Source organism: Rattus norvegicus, chromosome 5 (assembly GCF_021556685.1).
Source record: "Rattus norvegicus strain SHRSP/BbbUtx chromosome 5, alternate assembly SHRSP_T2T, whole genome shotgun sequence".
NCBI lineage: Eukaryota > Metazoa > Chordata > Mammalia > Rodentia > Muridae > Rattus > Rattus norvegicus.
In genome coordinates this window covers 136218278-136236786 of record NC_141538.1, presented here as the reverse complement: position 1 = coordinate 136236786, position 18509 = coordinate 136218278, and the positions used below count along the sequence as shown (strand labels likewise).

The following is an 18509-nucleotide window of genomic DNA, read 5'->3' as shown; positions in this document are numbered from 1 at the left end:
GATATAAGCCTTTTCCTTTATGTTTTATGCTTTTTGTGTTCCATTTAAAGAAACCATTCCCTGATAGCCTGGCAGTGGTGGTGCATGCCTTTGATCCCAATTGGGAGGCAGAGCCAGGCAGATCTCTGTGAGTTTGAGGCTAGCCTAGTCTACAAAGCAAGTTCCAGGACAATTGAGGCTGTTATACAGAGAAACCCTGTTTCGGAAAACCTAAAAAAGAAAGTAAGAAATCTTTCCCTGAAACCACAAGAATATTCCCCTTTATTTTCTTCTTTAACAGTTTCTGAATGGTGTCCTGGCGTGGGTAAGATTGCATAGATGGCCTCTTAGTCCAGTCTTAGAAACCTACTCTTACGGCATTCTCTCTAAAGCATCCCCCAGCAGTTCTTAGGTGTTCCTAGACTTTTAATGTTTATTAAGTCAGAACCTCATCAACACATTTCTGATATACAGATGATGGGAGGCGGAGTCTCTTAGGATTGATTAGCCACCTGCCCCACCCAGGCTGTACACACATCTTACATGCAGGGCACTTTCCAGTGTCAAACTACCTCTTTCCCCTCTCAAATGCCAGACTTGCTTCTCCGTAGGCTTTGTCACCTCCCACCTCCCTCCTTTCCCATTCACGTCCTGCCACTCCTTTTCTGGGAGCTTGATTTTCAGTTTCCTCTAAATTCGGTCTTCGGGGAGCTCCTGATTCTGGCGGCTGACTTCCCAATCTCTCGAGCTGCCCATCTTCCTTCTTTAGAGAAGGAATGCTTTAGGCACTGTAATTTTAGATACCTTAGCCACCCTTATATATCACTGTACTCGGCTGGAGACACAGACATCGAGTTTGTAATGTTACGGCATGGGAAGTTTCAGCAGTGACGCGCATTGCCTACTTAACCAGGCTGACACCATTTTCAGCTCCACATTTGTCCTGTGTGTCAGTAGATTGAAAAAGAAAACTTGGCTTTCCTAAGGGTGGTTTGGGCCAGTATTTAGTTGGAAGGTTGTGAAAAGAGTAATTCAATTAAAAAGTACTCCTGTTCCTATTACTCATCTTACGAATACTCAATAAGCAGGTACTGCGTCCCAAACAGTGGCACTGTCTGGGGTTCACGTCCTCAGTTGGGTGCCAGCCATTTTGACACAATAGTTATCATGAAATGTAGTAACTTCTCTAAGCGTTCTAGGGAGTGTGCAGAAGGCAGCTTGGTCATGACCGTGTCCTGAGTGCCTCGGTCTGAACTGTGTTAACAGGGGTTAAATGAGGGTTCTGGGATGGGGTGGGGGTGGGGGTGGTAGAGCACTTGCCAAAAACGTACAAAGTTTGGAGTTTGATGCCCGGCACTGAATGAGACCAGGCCTGTAGCAAACGCCTGTAATTCTTGCTTTCAGACGTTCAAAATCGTCCCTGAGATAGAGCGAGTTTGAGGCTGGGCGGAGAGTGGGGTGACTACAGGATAAGCTGTATGACGTCCCTGCCCTCAGGAACTCGGTCCACTGAAGGATAAGAAGATAACTCAATGAGAGATGGAGACAGTAACTAAGACTCAACAGATTGGATAACGGCTGTTCCCAATGAGCAAAGACGTTCAGTCTTCCTTCTACCAACAGAAAACCAAGCTCTCTCAAAACGCCTCACGCTCACTGAGATCTGATTGCATCTGCTTCCCAAGGGCTGGGATTAGAGGTGTGTGTCACCACAGCTGGCTCTGAACCTAAGTTTCCCTAGCCTTCAAACATTTACCAAACAGTGGTGGTGCATGACTTTAGAACCAGCACTTGGGAGCCAGAGGCAGGCAGACCTCTGAGTTCTGAGGCTAGCCTGGTCTATAGAAAGAGCGCCAGGACAGCCAGGCTTCACAGAAAAACCCTGTCTCCAAAAACCCCAAACTTTTAAAAATGTTTGTTTTACAGACACCCGCTTGCTTTTGTCATCCCAGCCTCACTACACGCTCTCTGTTCCTTGGCCTTGCTCAAAACCACCTTCTCTGTTTTCTCATTTGCTCAGACATTTGCAGAGAACATAGCAGAAGGCGCCAGCACCCGACTCATACGCTTGGCCAGGAACACAGCGCGCCTGCTGTTTCTGAGAACAGGGGATCGCTTGGGTCCCGAACGCCTGCATCTCTTGGCCTGAGAGTCTCATTTGGCTATAGGAGGGCCCAACCCATATGCCAGGCGGGCTGAAGCAGTAAGAAATAATTATGCTTGCCAGGAGCAATCCTCAACCACTGTGGGGTGGAGCTGGTAGGAGAAATATCCTGGCTTCCTGGCCCTCTTAGAGGAACAATCCTGAGTCTGTACATTCTATACTCTTTGAAGAGTCCCCACTAGGATGGAGCCCCCATTGCATGGGCCGTGCCCATCTCATTAAGGAGCATTTATTGGCACACTCCCCTCCTCTGCCCCATCTTCCTGTTCTCTCACCATAGTGCTTAGGCTCCCCCTCCGATAAACACATTCATCTGGAATCTGCTGGGGGGGCGAGCCTCACTGGGACAGAGTTCTGCCTGTGCAGCCTTAACAAAGTCTTCTCTCAGCTGGGTTGGTACTCTGACCTCTGACCTCCCTTCACCCCAGCTTCTGGGAGCCCTTTGTCTTTCTATCCTGGAGCCTGTCTAATTGCAGGCCTGACTAGCTTGTGCTGAATAGCTCAAGAACAACACCCTGGGCTTCCAGGTCCTCTTGGCTGCTAGCACTCTTCCCGCCCAGTGATGTTTGCTGAACAGGCTGGACTGTTCAAAGACCTTCTTACAGTTAATACACTCATCCTTCACAACTCCTGGGGAATTGTGTGACCCTTTGGTTGAGAAATGTTTACAACTGCTAAAATCAAGAGAGAAAATTTGTTACGAAGAAATTTTTCCCTAGTTCAGACCTGAAAGGAGGTAAGGAAGGGATCCAACAATTTGCAAGATTTAGTTCCTATGGGAACTGGAAAGATGGCTAAGGAGTTAATAATTGGTACTGCTCTTGCTGGGATCCCAGGACCCATATATAATATAAGGCTTACCACCGTCTGTAACTCTAGTTCCAGGGGCTCCAACGCCCTCTGGGCTCCGAGAACACATGCATGCACACGGTGCACACATACACATAAGTAAATAAATGTCTGTTTGTTCGAGATTTAACCAGGTATTGTGGAACTCTTAATTCTAGCACTTGGAGGTAGAGGCAGGCATACTCGTGTAAGACAGCCCTTCTCTACAGAGTGAATTCCAGGCCAGCCTGGTGAGCAGAGTGAGGCCATGTTTTTTTTTTTTTTTTAAAAATTAGTTATTAATTCTGATAGATTTCTTCTTTCTCCTCCCTTTGTGGTGTTTGTTTGAGGCAAGGTTTCCCTTTGTATCCCCTGGCTGTCCTGGAACTCCTTCTGTAGATCAGGCTGGCCTTGAACTCAGAAATCCACCTGCCTCTGCCTCTGCCTCCCACTTGGGATCAAAGGTGTGCACCACCACCACCTGGAAAGTTTATCCCAAAACACCTATGTCAGGTGCTCTGATTTAGTGCATGCAGATGAATGAGGTTTGCTGGAACCTGCTGGGAGTGGTTCCAGGCCACCTCCTTTTCTTCTGAAGCCAAATTCTACAGACACTAAGGTTTTTTATTATGAAATGGTGTGTGCAGTGTTTGCATAGACTCTGGCCACATCGTTTCTAGACTTAAGTCATCTCCAGGATTCTTACAGAACTGGATATAATGCAAACTGTTTAAGTGCTGTGTCATCTATGAAGTAAGGTCTCCATTTTCTTTTCTTTTCTTTTTTTTTTTTAAAGATTTATTTATTTTTGTATGAGTACACCATAGCTGTCAGACACACCAGAAGAGGACATCGGATCCCAGATAGTTGTGAGCCACCATGTGGTTACTGGATTTGAACTCAGGACCTCTGGAAGAGTAGTCGGTGCTCTTAACCACTGAGCCATCTCTCCAGCCCAGGTCTCCATTTTCAATAAAGATGCACATTTTCACCAAAATGTTGGATTCTTTTTGTTTGTTTTTTGTTTTGTTTGTTTTTAAAGATTTATTTATTTATTTATTTTATAAGAGTACACTGTAGCTAACAGACACACCAGAAGAGGGCATCAGATCCCATTACAGATGGTTGTGAGCCACCATGTGGTTGCTGGGATTTGAACTCAGGACCTGTGGAAGAGCAGTCAGAGCTCTTAACCACTGAGCCATCTCTCCAGCCCCCAAAATGTTGGATTCTTTTTTTTTTTTTTTGGTTCTTTTTTTCGGAGCTGGGGACCGAACCCAGGGCCTTGCGCTTCCTAGGTAAGCGCTCTACCACTGAGCTAAATCCCCAGCCCCAAAATGTTGGATTCTTAATTTGAGGGATTTTATTTATTTATTTAGCAAGCATTCTACTCTGTCTTCCGCTCTTGAATTTCCCTTCTTTTCCTTCATTCCTCAAGCGTGTGCAGCCCAACATCCCTTTTCAGCAGTCTGTCATGGTCTGGCCTCATCTCTCTGCTCCAACAGCAGGATACAGATATACAGGAAGGTATAGTTGTAAGTGTCAGGGTCAGAGTTTATGGAAGTGCAATGGAATGCAGGAACTAGGCAAAGCAGGAGCTCTGGGTCAGCCAGAGTATGTGTAAGAGGTGGGAAAGGCAAGATGACATGGTAAATAGAATGTATTTTGGGAGGAGTCAGTGATGCTTCACTGCCAACTCACTGTGTCAGAATCATCATGGAGAGCACCTTGAGCATGGCTGTGGAGGCGTTTCTCCAGCAAGGCTGACCGAGGAGGGAAGGTTCTCTCTGAATGTGGGCAGCACCTTCCATGGCTGAGCTGAGCACCAGTGGCCAACCCTCTCTGCTCCCTGACAACTGATGCAGTGTGACCACCTCACACCTTGCCACTGGGTTTTCCTACTACAGACTATGTCCCCTCTTAAATGGCGAGCCAAAATGATGCCTTCTTCCCTTGAGTGGCAGTGAAGGAAGCAGCTAATACAGGACATCATGCAGGGGATACATGAACCCTGAGCCCTCTTCTCCCTACAGCAGGGTTTTTCATATTCTACTGACAGCCTCAGAAGTTCCTCTCACTTTAGGTATCTAAAAGGAATGGTGCTGCTGGAGTCGCTCTTTCTCTTTACAGATAAAGGTGACAGGCTCGTCCTTTCTGAAGAGCAGGAGCCAGGGGAAGCCTTTAGGTCTCTCACTGCCAGTCTTCCTCAGTCTTTCAGGATCATCTTGCTTACATCTGGGAAGTGAGAGATAGCAACATTCCGTTTCTGTTCCTTATCTTTAAAACACTGGTTTGCTGTCTGTAGATCTAATTTAGATCACAATCTCCCAGACTCCTGTCTAGCAGTATTGCACAAAGCAACACATAAACTACAGTATCAGAAAACAGACGTTCAATTTTCGCTCTGCCACTCACCGGCCATATATGACTTTGAGTAAATCATTTAATCTCTCTAACCCTTGGTTTTCGAGTGGAGAGTAAAGGAGCCACCTATGAGGTTTTAGGAAGAACTAGAGCAAGTGTTAAAACTCCATAATTCTGCGAGGGCCACAGATATGCCGATCTGTCCACAGGTATAGTCAAGTGCCTGGCACAGGCTGTGCCCTCTAGTGAATGGATGTACAGAGAGCTGAGAGACTGTGGTCTCTGTCCAGGCAGATCCAGAGTAAAGATTCTAGCTGATGACCAATGGCACTCTGACCTGAGGACATCAGAAAAAGCAATCATTGCACCCAGTGCAGAGATAATGAGTGGCACACTGACCTACTAACCTACTGTGCCTGGGCTACTTCGTATGTCCACCAGCCTCAGCCGAGATTGTGTCAGGAGAGAGCTTCAATCGGATTGGTTGTGCTCACTGAGCAGTTTACGATGGACGTAGAGACAAGCACCCAGGTGATGCCAAGGGTGCCAACGCCTCCACCTTCTCTGGAGTGACCAGCAACTAATTAAGAGCCAGACGGTAAGTTTCACAGCCTTTGTGAACTTTAGTGTCTGCCTTGTGGGTCAGTGGTGCTCTCCTTGGTGAAGAGCAGCCATTGCTATAACACGAGTAGCATGGCCGTGTTCCTATAAAACCATGCTCGCAGAAACGGGTGGGTCTAATGTGCTTTAAATCAGCATAGTGTATATGTGTTTTTGGGGACACATGTGTGTGTGTGTGGTGTGTGTGTGTGTGTGTGTACACATGTCCATGTGTGGGGGTTGGGGATTTAGCTCAGTGGTAGAAAAGAAAAAAAAAAAGAAAAAACATGTTCATGTGTACATGTGTGTGTGTTTGTGTGTGTATGCACACATACAACAGAAGTTGTGCCCAGTGTCTTTTATCAATTTCACCCCGTTTTTAAAGATTCTATCTTTATTATTTTGGTTCTTTTTTTTTTTTTTTTCCGGAGCTGGGGACCGAACCCAGGGCCTTGCGCTTCCTAGGTAAGCGCTCTACCACTGAGCTAAATCCCCAGCCCCCTATCTTTATTATTTATGTATGAGGGTTTTGCCTATGTAGTGTAGATGCCTGATGCTGGAAGAATTCATAAAGGAGCTGGATCCCTTACAGTTGGAATCATGGACAGTTGTAAGCTGTCATGTAGATGCTGGGAAGCAAAGCCAGGCCCTCTGTAAGAACAGCAAATGCTCTTAACCTCTGAGCCATATCTCCAGACCTCCGCCATATTTTTTGACACAAGACCTCCCACTGAATGCCTATGCTGGTAGCAATAAGCACCAGGGAAACTGGTTTCTGCCTCCCCAGCATTGGGATTGTGGGTATGACTTACCCAGATTCTGGTGTAGATTCTGAGGCTCCAGCTCGGGCAAGTCCTCATGCTTCCATAGCAAGCAATTCACAAACGGAACCATTTCCTCAGCCCTAGACACCACTATACGTCATCCTTACAATGCGTACACTAACTTATCTCTAGAGTTCTCAGGATCTATCTCCCTCCACCCACAATCTACAAGTTGGCAGGAGCAACACTGCCTGGTTCTCATGAGATAAGGCAGTGGCTGATCCAAGATGGCTGCACCAGAGGACATCACGTTCTGTTACACAAACTATTGTGCTCTAGAGATGTCCTCTACATACAAAACAACATGACTGGCCTTCTCCAGTGTACGCAACTTGTCAGAGCCAGGATGGGCTTTTTGTAGTCCTTCCTCAGACTTCTAGAATTTAGTCTAGGAATGTTCCTGTCTTGGTCCATCTGTCTGTCTATTACAGCAATGCTTCTCAACTTTCTTAATGCTACAATCTTTTAACCCAGTTCCTCAGGTTGTGGTGACACCACAACAATAAAATTATTTTTGTTGCTACTTCATAACTGTCTTTTGCTACTGTTATGAATCATAATGTAAATATTTTTGGAGACTGAGAACTACTGTTTTAAGTATTGCCAATGGAAATAATTTGGTTTTTCAAGGTAGGATTTCTCCATGTAGCCTTGGTTGTCCTGGAACTCACTCTGTAGACTAGACTGGCCTCGAACTCATAGAGATCCACCTGCCTCTGCCTCTCAAGTGCTGGGATGGCTGCATGTGTTGCCATTACCTGGTGATTTTTTTTTTTTTTACTTTTACTTATGTGTGTAAGCGTTCTGGCTTACATGTGTCTGAGTACCACAGGCATGCAGTGCCCACAGAAGTGAAAAAGGCGCCATATTCCCTTGGGAGTTACAGACAGTTGTTAGCTATCATGTGGGAATTGAATCTAGGTCCTTTGGAGGAGCAATCAATACTCTTAACCTGGAGAGCAATCTCTCCAGGCCCAGAATTTGGAAATAAAAAACCCGATTATGTATAAATTGTTGCAGGAGTGTATATTTCTGCTTGGAACTGGCTCTGACAATCAAGTATGTGAGGCTGCATAAGTATTGTTACATCTGTATAATGATGCACGCAGTGATGGTTGTGTAGTAACTTCCAGATTCTTTGGTTAGGAGTCAGTAGCAGATAAAACAACTTACCGCCTTGCACAGAAAGGGCTTATGGGAAGGTATGAGACGAGAGTCCTGAGATGTGCTGAAGACCATCCGGAAGTTAGTCTTCCAGAAGTGCTCTCCACAACACAACACATAGCTGGGCTTCGAAGACAAGTAACTAGAGTGAGAGAATACCAGATGAATGGGCTACACAGAACCCTGGAGCTCTGGAACCACGTGCCTTTGTCACATCAAATGAAGACATCATTTCCTGCATGTCCAGGTCTAGAATGCATCACCTTCTAGCCACCTGGAGCAGCAAGATAACCTTCACAGGCTTCCCTTCCACGTCTTCCTGCTTAACTCAGTTTTCAGGCCCAGTGTGATTGCATTCGCTTAAAGGGAACCAAGTCCCGCTCAGAACGCTAGCAGCACGGAAGTCTGGGGTGAAGTTCTAAACCTTTCTGGCTGCGTTCCGGGTAGAATAATAGCACATTAGCTCCCTGTACTTACTGAACTGATGCTACACAGTCCAGACTTTCCCTCCTCCCATAGTTAGTTAACTCATGGCTACTTAAGCAACTGGAGTAACACTTAACATCTTAATGGGTATAATGAGCAGACAGATCTGTTCACTCATTCATTTACCTAACAAAGACTTTTTGGACACCTGCTCGTGTGTGTGTGTGTGTGTGTGTGTGTGTGTGTGTGTGTGTGTGTATGTATGTGTGTCTTTGTGTGTGTGTATGTATGTGTGTGTTTGTGTGTGTGTATGTGTGTATGTGTGTGTTTGTGTGTGTGTTTGTGTGTTTGTATGTGTGTGTGTATGTGTATGTGTGTATGTGTGTGTATGTGTGTGTGTGTGTGTGTGTGTTGTTCTAAGACACAACACTGAATCACAGATGTTGCCTTTTATCAGGTCAAGACTGAGGAAAATCCTCTCTGTCTTCAATGAGGCTGGAAGGAACCTGGCATTCCAGTGACAGGGTAGAGAAAAATAACCCTTAGCCGAACCAAGAGTTCAAGATCATCCTCAGCTTGTGAGTTTGAGACCAGTTCGGGTTCTGCGAGACCACGTTCCAGATAAACAAGCCAAGCAAAGCAAAAGAAGATGAACGTCTCATTTGGGAGTCGTCCCCACAGGCAGCCTATCAGGGATGTCTTAGTGCCTCCAGCACTCAGGACTCACAAAAACACTTCAGTATGCTTGAAGAAGAGCTATCCCTTAAGCCAATAGTGCCGTACTTATAATATTTTTTTTTAACAATTAAGTCAATTTATTTAAACAGTTGACTTAGGCATCTGCAATGGTGACTTCAACCTCCACTCCAGGCTCAATACTGATGGAAGTAATCTGCTTAACAATCTCTGAAGGACTGTGTAAGTCAATGAGTCGCTTGTGGATTCTCATCTGGAAACGATCCCACGTCTTGGAGCCTTCACCGCAAGGGGTTTTTCTGGTAGTGATTCTCAGTGTCTTGGTAGGCATGCGCACTGGTCCTTTCACTTTCAGATTCTTCTCCTTTGCGCCTCTGATCAAGTCCGCACAAACCTTTTCCAGCGACTTCACGTTGCGGCTGGTGAGCGTGATTCGAATCCGGTGAATCGCCACTTCCCGCTCCACGGGAGTCTTCCCAGTATCTTTAAATGTCATGGCTGAGGCGTAGCTTCCTGACCGACTTGTTCCTCAGCAGGAGCGAACAGCGGTGAGTCAGGACAGAGCAGACTTGACAAGGCTCCACAGCACGCACCACAGGTCTCGGAAAGGGAATATTTTTAACCTTATGCCCATTTGGTTACAAATATAACTTGAGAGCTGGGGAGGTGGTTCGGCAGATAGAGGCGCTTACCACAAAGACTGATCGCCTGCTGGGTTCCTGGAGCCCAGATGGTTGAAAAGGTGGCTCCTGCAAGTTGTCCTCTTGCAGTAACATGCGCGCAGCAGCATGCAAGCCAGCATGCAGGCACACGTGTGGGAACACACGCACACACACCACACACACACACACAGGAAATAGTTAATAATATCATAAAATATTTTAAATTTGGGGAATGAGGCTCTACCTCAGTGGTACAGGGCCCACCTGGTGTGTGTATGAGGACCGGTCCTTCACACCACCAAAGAAACTTTTAATTTAGGAAGGGGCCCACAAAAAATCACAAAGCTACCCTGGTCTTATCAGCAAGGATGCTTTCTACACAGTCATGAAAATTGTGATCCAAATGGCTCAGGTAATGACCATGATTGACCTTTCCTGAGGAGACCTAGCATTAACATGGCCTCCAGGGTTAGAAGACCGGGTGCCGTTAAGGACAAGATTCCTAGTTCTCCATGATGTCATCTTTGCTGTCGATGAAATCTAGCCACCAAAGTAAAATCCTAACCACCAAGGTAAAAAGGTCAAGAGATGGGGCCTTTGAGGAGGTGGCAGGTGAAGGGTAAAACTTTCATCGAAGGGATTAGCGCTTTTACAAAACAGCCCAGGCGGCTCTCTGGCCCCTTTCTGCCATATGAAATCCTATCAAGTAGATGACAGCACCTTGATCTCAGGCTCAACTGGAAGAACAGCGTTTACGCTGTCCAGTCTATGACATTCTGTTAAAGCGACTGAATGTGTCTAAGACAATCCTAGGAATCTCACCGAGAAAGACCACAGCACAGCCTCACTCCTACACCAATATCTGCAAGAAGAATGGGAAGACTATGAGAGACTCGTACTGACCAGTGGGGCTAGAAGAGAAGGTAAGGACACAACTAGGAGTCCCCTCTAGGGGGTCTTCCTCCACAGTGTGGGCATAGGAGCTAAAGTGCAGGGCCCTGAGCATGCTCAAAGCAAGGGGCACTGAGGAGCCTACGGTTTCTTACTCCAACTCCACTGGAAGATTGGGTCAGTTGTGGTTCCTGCATGGAGAGGCCTCCTGCCTGCTGGAAGAGACATTCCACTAAACTCAGGTATGATACAGACAACTGAGAGTGGGGCGAGCCTGCCAGGGGGGCCTAGGTGTTGGAATCCCTGTTGTATATAAGTAACTCCTCCCCACACACACACACACTTTTCTCTCTCAGGATTTTTGATGTAGCCCTGGCTGTCCCTGTCCTGGAACTCCCTCTGTAGACCAGGCTGGCCTTGAACTCACAGAGCTCCACCTACCTCTGCCTCCCCAAGTGCTGGGATTAAAGGGGTGAGCCACCATGTCCAGTTTTCTTAGACTCTTTTTTTTTTTTTTTGGTTCTTTTTTTCGGAGCTGGGGACCGAACCCAGGGCCTTGCGCTTCCTAGGCAAGGGCTCAACCACTGAGCTAAATCCCCAACCCCTTAGACTCTCTTAAAGCACTCTATACACAGTGTTACGGCTAAGGTTGTCTTACTGTTACCAGCCTGAAATGCTGAGGATGCCTTTCAAGGGATCCAAGCAGGAGACTTAGAGAGTCCATGTTCTGTCCCCAGGACGGGTCACCTTTTCACTAAGGCATCATGAGCAAACACTGTTACTGAATTGTCCTGCTGCTTCCAAGGCTGAGCCCCACCAGACTCACATCTTCAGGAAATCTCTGCGGTCGTAGCCGTATTCTCGCGCCTCGGAATCAGGATGAATTACTGTCTCTTGTTTCACCCTTGTCCTCTTGCATGGCTGCTGCTCAAAGAAATTAATCAAGTTTATTAAGCATGACCTCACTTGTGAGCCCTGCTCCTGGTCTGCTCATCTGTACCTGCCTCAGTCTTGCTTAGCGCTCTGGGTGGGGGTGGGGAAGCCAGCCGGGTGGCCACATCTTTTGTTGTTTGCAGAGACGGAGCACCGGGCTGGATCGGACAAAGGCAGGGTACTCCTCTATAGAGAGTACAGGGCCCTTTGTTGCCATGGCTGTGGAAGAAAAAATAGGAACAAAAAGGATAAATGTTGCATCCAAATACACTAATAATTAACACTTAGCACCGTGGATATAAAAAGCACTTAAGGCTAAATTACAATGAGCATAATAACTATTCATTATTCAGCCTGCTCCATATGGTGTCCTGGCTTAGTAGACAGTGCTTGGGAACTAACTGGAGCCTACTGCCCGGGCCTCAAACCCCAGCCCACCATTCGACAGCTCTGAGACTGCGGGCAAGTTACTAAAGCCCCAGCCTTTCCCTCTTAGAGCTCAGACAATGAGAGCACATACTACACAGGGCCACGGGAGCTCACGCTGTGCATACGACACAACTTAGGCCTGATTGCACATGCAGTAACTGCTCAGTAAATGTCTGTGGCATTAAACACATAGCTCAGCCAACTTAGACCTCAGAATAAACCTGCGACATAAACATATTATCCCTGTCAGTTGAGGAAGTTAATTTTTGGGGGTTAAATGACTTTCTCAAGGTCATTGTCTTCAGGTTTCTATTGTTGTGATGAAATAGCAAGACTATAAGCATTCTGGGAGAAAAGGGTTATTTGGCTTACACTTCCACAGCGTAGTGTATCCTCAGAGGAAGTCAGGGCCATGCTAGGCCTCGTGGCACACACCCTTAACTCTAGTGGAGGCGGAGGAAGATGGAACTCTATGAGTTCAAGACCAGCCTGGTCTATACAGTAAGTTTCAGGATAGCCAGGACTACAAGGAGATATCCTATTTCAATTAAGTAATTAAAAATGTTTGAAAGGTGTTTGAATTTTGTTTTTTATCATGAGAAGATACAAAATGTGGCTTCTGATATGTCCCAGGGAGTGGATATGTAGCTGTCCGACTACTATGTGACCACTGTCCATCCAACTCAGCACTCAATCTGTAGACGACCAGTTCTTGTTTAATACTGAATTGTAGCCAAACTCAACTTAACAGAAGCCATTGAGATGGCTCAGTGGGTGAAAGTGCTTACCGTGCAAGGCCGATGGCCTGAGTTCAATCCCCAGTGGTGGAAGGAGAGACCTGACTCCCAAAGGCTGTCCTCCAACCTACACACACACCACCACCACCACCACCAACAACAACAACAACAACAACAACAATAAATAAATAAAATACAACTTTTGAATGAATAGATAAATTGTACAGTATATCTGAGAGGAAGAGGAGTTTGGCCTTGCCCTTGTTGTGGTGATTTAATGAACTCAAACTCTGGATGACTGTTAGAACTGTGACATAAACATAATCTCAATTTTTCTGGGATTGTCTCAGTTTGTTTCGAGGCAGGGTTTAGTTATGTAGCCCTGGCTAGCCATAACTCATTATGTAGACCAGATTGGCCTCAAACTCACAGAGATCCACCTGCCTCTGCCTACCCAGGGCAGAGATTAGAGGCATGGACCTTTGCTTGGCTTGGTGGCCCATGCCTGTAATCTGAGCAATTTGAAAAGCTGGGACATTGGTGCATGTGAGTTCCCAGTCACTCTCCTGAGTTTCCAGCTATCCTGTATGAGAGTAGTCATTGTGACACAGCCAGGCTCTGTCTTAGGTTTAGCATTCAGTTTCCTTTCTCCATCACTCCTCCCAGCTTGCCGAGTGGGTAGACCAGACCCACCCCTCTCCTGGAAACCAGGGCAAGAGCTGGTTAAAATGAGGCCAATGGTGACACCTAGAGGTCATATGAAAAACTGCAGCTTTGGAAAGACCTATTTGGCCCTTAAGGGCTTTATTTGGTTGGTTCATTCATAAATATTCACTGAGCTCTTGACACACACCAGCTCTTATGCTAGACACTAGGCAGAAGTCCCAAGGACCTGAGAAGACATTTCTGGAAACTGGGATTTATGCTGAGATCTACTGATTGAGAAAATGTTTACCAGGTCAAAGGGAAAACATTCAGGCAACAAAGACAAGAGCTCCGGGTGGTGAGCGCAAAAATCTCCCAGGATCTAATTACATCATGGGGGATGAGGATATTAATAACAAATACTGCTCTTGCTCTCTCTTGCCCTTACTCTTCTCCGCTCTTGCCCTCTTCCCTAACCCTTCTCTCCCCATCTGCCCCCTTCCCTCCACAAGCCCATGACCGGCCTCCTTTATTTCTCCCACCTCTACTAAAACAAACAAACAAACAAACAAACAAACAAACACCAAACAGGTGTAGGCCAGCGAGTGGGCTCAGCAGGTTGGGGGCCTGCTGCCAAGCCTGAGGATCTGAGTTTGATTCCCCAGGATCCACATGATGAAAGGAGAGAACCAGCTCCCCAAGATAGTCCTCTGACCTCCATACATGCAACACGCTAAGAACAGACCTAAAGTCTATACACACTGCATACACAAAGTAAATACATTTAATTTAAAGGCTGGAGGAGCTCATTCATTTCCATAATGACAGAAGTGGGAAATGGATTTGGGGGGGGGGGCAGGTGAGGTCATCAGGGCCTAATTTGTGACCAGAAATAGTTCTACCCTGAGCCTAAGAGCAGTCAGAACTTACTGAGGAATTTCAAGCAGAGCAGGAAACTAGACTTTGTCTCTCAGTTCTTATTCAAGAGCAAACTTAGTCCAAGAAGGCAATTAAGAGGTTATTGTACTGCTTCAGTTATGCAAACCAGTGGAGATGGAGAGGAAAGATCTCATGACTTCTGAGGCACTGCAGAAACAGGACCGGGAGGACCAGGGGGTACCTCGAGGTGAGGACTGGGCTGTTAGGAGGGGATCTGTCACATGCAGGTCTCTGGCTTGGGCAGCTGCCAGGAAGATAAGAGTATGGCATTGGGTTTGGTGGATTTGAGGGACCTGTGAGACATCCATGCCGGAAGAGCAAAAAAGCGGTTCAATACTGTTAGCAAGAGAGACTCTGCGGGAGGGCGGAAAACAGCTAGGATATAAGAACAGGCAAACAGGTTAAGCACGAGGGACGCCTCAGCACTTGGGTGGTAGAGGCAGGAGGATCTGGAGTTCAGGGTCATTCTCAGTATGTGAGCTCAAGACCAACCGAGGCTATAGAGACTCTGCCTCTGTAAAGAGGACGCACAAAAGCTGGCAGTGGAGATGCAACAGGGCCAGTGGGGAAGTGGGCATGGCATCGTGGAAACTGGGACGGAGACAGGAAGGAGCGGATGGTCAACTCTATCAAACCCTTCCATGGTGGTAAGGGCTGAAAATCGAGTACTGAACAACATAAAATCCACTAATGATGTTGGAGCTTTATAAGGCGGAGTGTCGGGGGAAAGTCGCATTAGCACATCGCAGACAATTTGAGTAAATTTACCCAAGCTATTAAAAGTACTTACCTACCAGTACACATAAGTGCTCTTTATTATTTGATGTGGTACTGGAGATAGAATCTGGGTCCGCATACATGCTAGCCAAGTGCCCAACTGTCCTTAAATACGCTCTGAAGGTCTGAATTAGCCTCTCGAGCAGCTGGGGTTGCAGGCTTGTGTCAACTGGTCTAGCTGGCATGTGTAGTTTTTTTTTTTTTTTTTTTTTTTTTTGGTTCTTTTTTTCAGAGCTGGGGACCGAACCCAGGGCCTTGAGCTTCCTAGGTAAGCACTCTACCACTGAGCTAAATCCCCAGCCCCGGCATGTGTAGTTTTAAAATGACCGCTGGATCAGCAAGAGAGCTCAGCAGGTAAGGGCCCTTGCCACCAAACCTGAGCTGCAGCCCAGAACACACAGTGGTCAACCAGAATTTCTGGACGTTGTCTTCCACTTCCCACCTGTCTGTGACACACAGGTGCCGGCACATACATGTGGAGCCGTATTTCGTGCCTGGCACCCGTGATCCTAGTGTTGGAAGGCTGAGCTAGGAAGACTGACAGGAAGTTGAGGTCAGTCTGGGCTACAGAGTTAGACCCTGTTTCAAAGAAACAATAAACACAGGATATTGTTCAAGCGTGTGGCTACCACCACACAACTGAAACTGTACTCCTAAGATCCCAACTCCATATTTCTCCTCCTCCGCCACCATTCATCTGTATCTATGATGGTAACAACTTCAGAATAGACCTCATGTAAGTGGAATTGTACAGTATTTGACTCTCTATTTTAGTTTTGTTGTTTGGGGTATTAATCCAGGGCTTCTAGTATGCTAGGGAGCCTTGGAGCTATACCAAGGTAAAGCCTGCTTTCTTTTCTCCCCTCCCTCCTGCCTGGCTCCTTTCACTTGGGGCCTGTTCCAAAAGTGAAGAAGTCAGGGATGTTTCTCTCCTGGCTTTAATATTCTTACTCCCATCTAACTATACACTTTTAAAAGTTAAATTGGGGGGCTGGAGAGATGGCTCAGCAGATATGAGTACTGACTGCTCTTCCAGAGGTCCTGAGTTCAATTCCCAGCAACCACACGGTGGCTCACAACCATCTGTAATGGGATCTGACACCCTCTTCTGGTGTGCATGAAGACAGCTACAGTGTACTCTATATAAAATAAATAAACCTTAAGAAAAGAAAAGTTAAATTGGGCTGGGCGGTGGTGGCCCACGCCCTTAATCCCAGCACTCAGGAGACAGAAGCAGGTGGATCTCTGATTTCAAGGCCAGCCTGGTTACAGAGCCAGTTCCAGGACAGCGGGGCTACACAAAGAAACCCTGTCTCGAGAAACAAAACAACAAAAACCCAGTCAGTTGGGGCTGGGGATGTAAGCCCAGCTTGTGGCATGCTTGCCTAGCACGCATCCAGTCTTAGGTTCCATGTTCCATTCCCAGCATTTCATAAACCAAATGCGGTGCACACATATAATCCCAGCACTCTGGAGGTAGGAGGATCTTCAGTAACAGCGATCTCAGTTACAAACGGATTAGAGACCAGTCTGGGCTACATGAGATTTGTACATTTTGTCATTGTTGCTTTAATTCGTTAGTAAATACGTATGGTCTGTGTATATGCACAACTTGAAAAAAAAAATTAAGGTCACCTTCCCTGAGGTTTTCCAGGGCCAACCCGCGGCAGTCAAGCGAGGGGAAAGGGGGCGGATCCAAAACTGCGGAGCCGCTTCCGGCGGAAGGGAAAGGTAAAAGAGCACTGAGAAGACTCGGGAGGTCATCAGAGTAGCCTGCTGCTGGGTGGGCCCGGGGCGCGCCGCCGGACCCGGCTGTTCGAGGCTGTGTGTCCCTGAGCAGAGGACCCGGAAGATCTAGCAAGCCGAGCGAGCTACTGCTGTCCGCCAGGTTTAGTGTCGAGACCTGCAGGCTAGGCGCTGTTCTATGACTTAGACTCCGCTCTCCACAGCCCAAGCTCTCCCCTACCTCACCTGACCTAGCGGATTTACAAGGCAGGAAGCTCCCGTAGTCCCACGACCTTGCTTCCTTGCCCGACAGCTTGCTTTCCGGTGGCGTCCTCCGTTCCGCTTCACTCTTGCTGACCCCAACACAAGTAGCCCCAGCAGGAGGGTAATCGTCATTAAGATGACATCTTTTGGAGGTTCCCCAGAGCCCTAAGTGGGTGGTGTTTTGTACACCACAGAGGACCAACATCCACAGCCACATCTACCTTCACTGTTCCTTGAAAACCCAAACTGTTAACCTGTGTCAAATACGACAATTTTTCAGGACACCACATTTCCAGCCAAACCCACCATATCCACTTAATCTTCCTAATTCTTGCAGTCTCCTTCCTAAGCACGTGGGGTGCCAAGGGCCAGTGGCCTTATTTATACTCACTTTTCTGTACTTGGAGACCTTGAAAGCAAAGGCTTGGAGGGTATAGATTATAGAGCCCTGAGTATAAAACTCAAGGTATGAGGGATGGAGAGATGGCTCAGTGGTTAAGGGCACTGACTGCTCTTCCACAGGTCCTGAGTTCAAATCCCAGCAACAACATGGTGGCTCACAACCATCTGTAATGGAATCTGATGCTCTCTTCTGGTGTGTCTGAAGACAGTTACAATGTACTTATATAAAGTAAATAAATCTTTAAAAAAAACAAACAAACAAACAAAACAAAACCATCATCCCAGTATTCACAGCAGTATTTTCAGGTCTCAGAATCCACCAAAACCAGGGCCTTCCTACATGGTCCTACAATGTCCTGGCATTGAGGCTACAGTCTTTCTGTGACCCTCTTGGTTGTGTCAGCCACTTCAGTCCAGTCCTACATAACCAGGTTCACGTGTTACAGCCTTATCCATTTGCTAGGTTTCCATTCCTCAGCTGTATCTGCCTGAAAAACGAAAATGAGCACAATCTAGGATTTAGTACTAGGGGTATTTCCTCTTCCATTTTATCATTCACTATCACCCTCACTAGGAAGCAGGGTTAAATTCAAGAAAACTGTAAGGCTGGGCTGTAACTAGGACACGCCCTCCCTAAGGCAGTCCCCTTCCTTTCCACAGAGGTTCAAGTCTAGCAATGAAGGCAGATGAAGCTGAGGTCTCTGGGGTATGGGAGAAGAAAGGACCTGGGGCTAGAAAGCAAATCGATGGCTGAGTATTTATCTAACATCCACAGTGCTCTGAGTTCAATCCCTAGGGAGGAGGGAACCAGGTATTAATGCTATCCAAAACTCCCCAAAAGGAGTCATAGCATGTTCTGGGCCATTATCAGAGCTGCTCCTTGACTTGGCTGCCTTTGACCCAAGTCAACGCAGTCTATGCCCACTCCATGTCTCCAAAGACGTCATGCAACACCTTCTGGGAAGTAACGCTGACATTGTGTAATGAAAATAAGACAACAGTTACAGCTACAATTGATTGGACACTTATAGTGTCTCAACCACAGCAATCTGGGTTACAG

General features: G+C 46.8%; 1 long non-coding RNA gene and 1 pseudogene across 2 annotated transcripts in view; one reads left to right on the top strand and one right to left on the bottom strand.

Moving 5' to 3' along the window:
- LOC148005993 (uncharacterized) overlaps window positions 1-18509 on the top strand; it is a 1435680-nt gene that overhangs the window by 679645 nt on the left and 737526 nt on the right. The gene's annotated exons all lie outside the window — the stretch shown is intronic.
- Window positions 8786-9655, bottom strand: Rps20-ps2 (ribosomal protein S20, pseudogene 2; annotated as a pseudogene). Its single transcript, XR_015621072.1, has one exon. The product of XR_015621072.1 is annotated as a ribosomal protein S20, pseudogene 2, transcript variant X2 (transcript).